The 7531-nt window shown below is 38.8% G+C and overlaps 1 long non-coding RNA gene across 1 annotated transcript; it reads right to left on the reverse strand.

Annotated features, from left to right (window-relative positions):
• Positions 1 to 5653: 5653 nt before the first annotated feature.
• LOC119314673 lies at positions 5654 to 7511 on the reverse strand. Its single transcript, XR_005152408.1, has 2 exons — positions 6940 to 7511; positions 5654 to 6132 (listed from the first exon to the last, which is right to left on the reverse strand). It is a non-coding gene; the product is annotated as an uncharacterized LOC119314673 (long non-coding RNA).
• Positions 7512 to 7531: the final 20 nt, after the last annotated feature.

Here is a 7531-nt window from a genome sequence, read left to right on the forward strand (position 1 = left end):
ATCGACGGCAGCGGCGAGCAACAGGCACGTGTGGTCGAGCTGGAGGACCGGCCGCCGCCGAGAGACTGCAACCACGACACTCTGCCGCAAATCCTACTCACCACGTCCTTCTCACTTGCTGGATCTAGCAACGAATTGTGGCTGAATCCCTAGATCAGGGGAGGAAAAGATAAATGAACGAGAGGAGAACGAAAATGGGAGATTGGTTCACGTCAAGACAAAAGAATGGACAAAAGGGATGAATGGTAGTACAAACGTACAGATGCAAAATACTACTACTACTGTACTAGATTAAAACTGTGTTATTTCTCAAATAAAAGAGATTAAAACTGTGTCACTTCACACCACTTCCTCCGATCCATCTGTCACTGCTACTCTCTCGCGATTGCATCACGATTGCATCGGACGCACTGCGAGCGGCCGCACGGAACACACGGAAAACGTGTAAGCACTTTCTGGCATTTATTTCGCTTTCGGATGGGTTGTAACTTATATGAAGTGAAAACGAATATAAATTTTTTTTCTATTCCATTTATTCACTCCTATATAGTATTAGATTTTTCATTCCATTTTTACAAAAGGGTACATTAGCTACAGAATATCCTGTGGCAGATTAGTTATAGAATAGAACCTTCTCAAAAGCACATAAGCTACGGATCAGTATTCCATGATGGATTGGGAACATGTAGTAAAAACAAACAAAGAAAGAATTTGTTGGGCATTCACACAAAAAATGTTGGCCAAACTAAAATAATACTCACTCCGTTCAGAAATAAGTGTTGTGGTTTTAGTTTAAATTTGAACTAAAATTACGACACTTATTTAAAAATGAAGGAAGTATGTGCAGATAACCAAAACACAAACAATGATATGAAGAGGAAAAATGCATAAGGACATCTTCTGTACGATGTAAAAAAAAGAAAATGCAAGTCCATGTGGCTTAGCAAGCATAAACATATCATTTATTAAAAAATACAAAATATATCAATTCTAGCCGTGCAATTGCGCGGATCGACCCGCTAGTTGTTTCATACTTTAGTAATCTCAAACCTATAAACTTTCACGCAATATATTAGCGCGAGCTATGGACATAGCACTATGGGTGGAATAGAATATAATGAGGGGGGTTATATGTAGAAGACAAAAAGGAGAAAGTCTCACATCAACGAGGCTAATCAATGGGCTATGGAGATGCCCACCGATTGATGTAATGCAAGGAGTAGGGATTGCAATGCAACGGATGCACTAGAGCTATAAATGTATGAAAGCTCAACAAAAGAAACTAAGTGTGTGTGCATCCAACTTGCTTGCTGATAAAGACCTAGGGCACTTGAGGAGGCCCATTGTTGGAATATACAAGCCAAGTTTTATAATGAAAATTCCCACTAGTATATGAAAGTGACAAAACAAGAGACTCTCTATCATGAAGATTATGAGGCTACTTTGAAGCACAAGTGTGGCAAAGGATAGTAACATTGTCCCTTCTCTCTTTTTCTCTCATTCATTTTTTTATTTTTATTTGGCCTTTTCTCTATTTTTATAATTCCTCACTTGGGACAATGTTCTAGAAAATGATGATCATCACACTTCTATTTATTTTACAACTCGATACTAGAACAAAATATGACTCTATATGAATGCCTCCGGCGGTGTACCGGGATATGCAATGGACCAAGAGTGACATGTATGAAAGAATTATGAACGGTGGTTTTGCCACAAATACTATGTCAACTGCATGATCATGCTAAGCAATATGACAATGATGAATGTGTCATGATAAACGGAATGGTGGAAAGTTGCATGGCAATATATCTCGGAATGGCTATGGAAATGCCATAATAGGTAGGTATGATGGCTATTTTGAGGAAGATATAAGGAGGTTTATGTTTGAAAGAGTGTATCATATCACGGGGTTTGGATGAACCGGCAAAGTTTGCGCCAACTCTCAATGTGAGAAAGGGCAATGCACGGTACTGAAAAGGCTAGCAAGGATGGAAGGGTGAGAGTGCGTATAATCCATCGACTCAATATTAGTCATAAAGAACTCACATACTTATTGCAAAAATCTACAAGTCATCAAAAACCTCGGCACTACGCGCATATGCTCCTAGGGGGATAGATTGGTAGGAAAAGACCATCGCTCGTCCCCGACTGCCACTCATAAGGAGGACAATCAAAGAACACCGCATGTTTCAAATTTGTTACATAAGTTTACCATACGTGCATGCTACGGGACTTGCAAACTTCAACACAAGCATTTCTCAGTTTCACAACTACTCAAGTAGCACGACTTTAATATTATTACCTCCATATCTCAAAACAATCATCAAGCATCAAACTTCTCTTAGTATTCAAAACACTCATAAGAAAATTTTACTAATCTTGAATACCTAGCATATTAGGATTTTAAGCAAATTACCATGCTATTTAAGACTCTCAAAATAATCTAAGTGAAGCATGAGAGATCAATAGTTTCTATAAAACAAATCCACCACCGTGCTCTAAAAGATATAAGTGAAGTACTAGAGCAAAATTATATAACTCAAAAGATATAAGTGAAGCACATAGAGTATTCTAACAAATTCCAAATCATGTATGGCTCTCTCAAAAGGTGTGTACAGCAAGGATGATTGTGGTAAACTAAAAAGTAAAGACTCAAATCATACAAGATGCTCCAAGCAAAACACATATCATGTGGTGCATAAAAATATAGCTCCAAGTAAAGTTACCGATAGAAGTAGACGAAAGAGGGGATGCCTTCCGGGGCATCCCCAAGATTTGGCTTTTAGGTGTTGACACGTCCATTTTGCATCATGCTTTTACATCGATATTTATTGCATTATGGGCTGTTATTGCACATTATGTCACAATAATTATGCCTATTCTCTCTTATTTTACAAGGTTTACATGAAGAGGGAAAATGCTGGCAGCTGGGATTCTGGGCTGGAAAAGGAGCAAATATTAGAGATCTATTCTACACAGCTCCAAAAGTCCTGAAACTTCACAGAAGACGTTTTTAGAATATATAAAAAATACTCAGCGGAAGAGATTCACCAGGGGGCCACACCCTTCCCACGAGGGTGGGTGCGCACCCTACCCCCTGGGCGCGACCCCCTACCTCGTGGGCCCCCTGGTGGCCCTCCGGTGGCCATCTTCTGCTATATGAAGTCTTTCGATGGGAAAAAATAAGAAGCCATCTTCTCGGACGAAACTCCGCCGCCACGAGGCGGAACCTTGGCGGAACCAATCTAGGGCTCTGGCGGAGCTGTTCTGCCGTGGAAACTTCCCTCCTGGAGGGGGAAATCATCGCCATCATCATCACCAACGCTCCTCTCATCGGGAGAGGGCAATCTCCATCAACATCTTCGTCAGCACCATCTCCTCTCAAAATCCTAGTTCATCTCTTGTATCCAATTCTTGTCTCCAAGTCTGGGATTGGTGCTAGAAGGTTGCTAGTAGTGTTAATTACTCCTTGTAGTTGATGCTAGTTGGTTTAATTGGTGGAAGATCATATGTTCAGATCCTATATGCATATTAATACCCCTCTGATTATGAACATGTTTATGCTTTGTGAGTAGTTACTTTTGTTCCTGAGGACATGGAAGAAGTCTTGCTATTAGTAGTCATGTGAATTTGGTATTCGTTCGATATTTTGATGAGATGTATGTTGTCTCTCCTCTAGTGGTGTTATGTGAACGTCGACTACATGACACTTCACCATTGTTTGGGCCTGGAGGAAGGCATTGGGCAGTAATAAGTAGATGATGGGTTGCTAGAGTGACAGAAGCTTAAACCCTAGTTTATGCGTTGCTTTGTAAGGGGCTGATTTGGATCCATATGTTTCATGCTATGGTTAGGTTTACCTTAATACTTTTGTTGTAGTTGCGTATGCTTGCAATAGAGGTTAATCATAAGTGGGATGCTTATCCAAGTAAGGGAAGTACCCAAGCACCGGTCCACCCACATACCAAATTATCAAAGTACCGAACGCGAATCATATGAGCGTGATGAAAACTAGCTTGATGATATTCCCATGTGTCCTCGGGAGCGCTTTTCTCTATATAAGAGTTTGTCCAGGCTTGTCCTTTGCTACAAAAAGGATTGGGCCACCTTGCTGCACTTTATTTACTTTTGTTACTTGTTTCTCGTTACAAATTATCCTATCACAAAAACTATCTGTTACCACTTATTTCAGTACTTGCAGAGAATACCTTGCTGGAAACCGTTTGTCATTTCCTCCTGCTCCTCATTGGGTTCGACACTCTTACTTATCGAAAGGACTATGATAGATCCCCTATACTTTTGGGTCATCAAGACTCTTTTCTGGCGCCGTTGCCGGGGAGTGAAGCGCCTTTGGTAGGTGGAATTTGGTAAGGAAAATTTTATATAGTGTGCTGAAATTTACTGTCACTTGTTACTATGGAAAGTAATCCTCTGAGGGGCTTGTTCGGGGTATCTTCACCCTGACCAGTAGAGCAAAGAGTTGCTCCTCAACCTACTGAACCTACTGAAAATGAAAATGTCTGCTTTGAAATTCCTTCGAGTATGATAGAAAAACTGCTAGCTAATCCCTTTTTAGGAGATGGAACAAAACTAAATATCCTACTGATTTTCTTGTTCTTGGTTCCCCACAAGATAGCTTTTGTCCCATTATATTTGGTAGACCCTTCTTAAACATTGTTAATGCTACCATAGATTGCAAAAGGGATGTTGTTACTATCGGTTTAGATGATATGACTCATGAATTTAATTTCTCTAAATTTAGCAGACAACACCGTGAAGAAGAATTACCTAGTAAGGATGAAATTATTGGTCTTGCTTCTATTGCCGTACCTCCTAGTGATCCTTTAGAACATTATTTGCTAGACCATGAAAATGATATGTTTATGAATGAAAGAAGGGAAATCGATGAAGTATTCTTTAAACAGGAACCTATTCCAAAAAACAATTTACCTATTGAAGTCTTAGGGGATCCTCCTCCACCCAAGGGTGATCCTATGTTTGAGCTTAAACCGTTACCTGATACTCTTAAATATGCTTATCTTGATGAGAAAAATATATATCCTATTATTATTAGTGCTAACCTTTCATAGCATGAGGAAGAGAGATTATTGAAAACTCTGAAGAAGCATCGTGCTGCTATTGGGTATACTCTTGATGATCTTAAGGGCATTAGTCCCACTCTATGTCAACATAAAATTAATTTGAAAGAAGATGCTAAACCAGTTCATGATCATCAACGTCGGCTGAATCCTAAAATGAAAGAAGTGGTAAGAAAGGAAACACTACACCACAACACCAATGCAATGGCATGTAATCTGCCGGTAGAAGGCCCTTGAGAGGGCAGATAAACTGCCGGGATAGAGTTTCTCCCGGCAGATAGAACTGCCACAAGAATGGCTGCCGGCAAAACTATTCCCCGGCAGATACAAATCTCCCGACAGTTCTGCTGCCAGGAGGCCTCATTCTCCCGACAGATTGATGTGTATGCCGGTAATCTAATTGCCAACAGTTATGATAATCCCTGGCAGATAGTCTGCCCTTGACTTTCACTAGCCACAGTTTTCCTGATCCTGGTAGCATGTATATTTATTTTTATTTATTTTCACATAGTAATTGACTCAATATTCAGTAGCAAATCTCAAACACATAATGACTAAAAATTCAGCACTTCAACATTCATACATGCATTCAGTAGCATCCAACTACATCAATAAATAGAATTTACATAAGAAAATAAGATTTCTTTTGTTCAAACTAAGCTAAACTAATGGTTTGAGCTTGACACACATCTACAGCCATGTCCAGGAAGACAAATTGCTTGTTCGGAACCTTTTTGTTGGATGACTTCATTAGATGTCTTGTGAATAACAAACTCATGACCATCATGTGAAACTGCATAATTTAAACAGGACCGCATGTTTCCCGCAGAAGAATCACCAAGCTTGCAATGCTTTTGAAGATCAGAGCTCAACCTCGCGCCACAAGATTGTGTTGTTGCTATGAATACAAGAAACATCATGTAGACATCCTAGTTGACTGGTACAACTGCTATCACGTAAAAGTTTTGTAGCACTCTAGCAATCTCATCCTTGTGACAGAACTTACAAGCTTGAGACACAACTTGTTGAACTGCAGAGAAAACAAAATCAAGTTTAAAATTTTGAAAGTACAAACTAGCAACATCTACAAACTAACAAAATATTAACATCAAACCAGGAATAGATTTAAAAACATCTAATGAAGATATGACAGCTGACATGTACTTTTTCTAGAATATTTCAGACTTTCAGTGTGTGTGTATCTAGGAATATTACTATCAATGATTATAAATGATAAATTTTGACACTTCCAAATACAATTCCGGATGTATAGTACATAGTAAGCAGTAAAATACAAGGTCAAACAAGTAGTACACATGAGAAAACTGCATGCCAAGCATAGCATGTTTATACTCCCTCATCCGAAAAAGCTTGTCCCTCAAATGGATGTATCTAGTTGGTGCAATACAAAAATTTGAGGCACAAGCTTTTTCGGACAGAGGGAGTACTTATCAAAGATAGCATCATGCAGGAACATACAGATAATCAAAATTTCTCATGCCATTTGATGATTAGTTTTGTACCATGTATAGGCCGGAGACAATATATCTTCCATTTTTAAAGGAAAGGAAGGGCATCACTCCTATCAAGATCTCCTAAGTTGCAAGAGTAAACTACTCGTGGTAGAAGTCCATGCTACCATATTACAAGTTCTATCAAGTTTATCACTCCTATCAAGATCTCCCAAGTTTTCTAACCAAAGTTACATTAAAATAGAACATCAAAAGGGATATTATCAGAGTGTGCAAAAGTACTGCATGTTAGAGAAGAATGCCACAATAAAACATCATAAGTTTAGTTGCATGGATATCCCAACACAAGAAAATTAGGAACTCACTCCGAAGGAAGATCGCCAACATGCATCCAGTCAGCATCCTTGTCTTCATAGGTTAGGACATACTCATGGTCCCTAAGAGCATCGGTCCTAGAACCATGAGCAAACCTCTTCCATGTTGATGTTTTGCAAGAACTTGTTCTGCCTGTAATACTATGATTTTACTTATCCATCTGCTTCCTTGAAATATAAATCAATTTTAGAGGAAAGCAGAAAATACCTATAGTTACAGAAAGTTCTATAAGTAAGGCTAGGAATATTATTTATACTATTACAGAGGCGGCATGCTATTCAATTGATACAATGGAAGATAATATATAAAAGTTGAACATCAACAGACTAACCGAACCAGGTTACCAAAAGCTGCTTTACAAACCAGAAAATGCATAAGGAAAAAATCATTTCTAACTTCACATTTACTATAGGCTAGATATTAACCTATATTTGGTAACTTACATGTACAAACAACAAAGGAAAATAACACTGCATATATACAGGGCCTGTCCTGACTTTTTCGAGGCCCGGAGCATACTTAAAAAATGGGGCCCATCAAGACAACAACTTCTACATAGTGCATAATTTCATTCAAATATAT

The sequence above is a fragment of the Triticum dicoccoides genome, chromosome 6A (genome assembly GCF_002162155.2).
Source record: "Triticum dicoccoides isolate Atlit2015 ecotype Zavitan chromosome 6A, WEW_v2.0, whole genome shotgun sequence".
Taxonomy (NCBI): Eukaryota; Viridiplantae; Streptophyta; class Magnoliopsida; order Poales; family Poaceae; genus Triticum; species Triticum dicoccoides.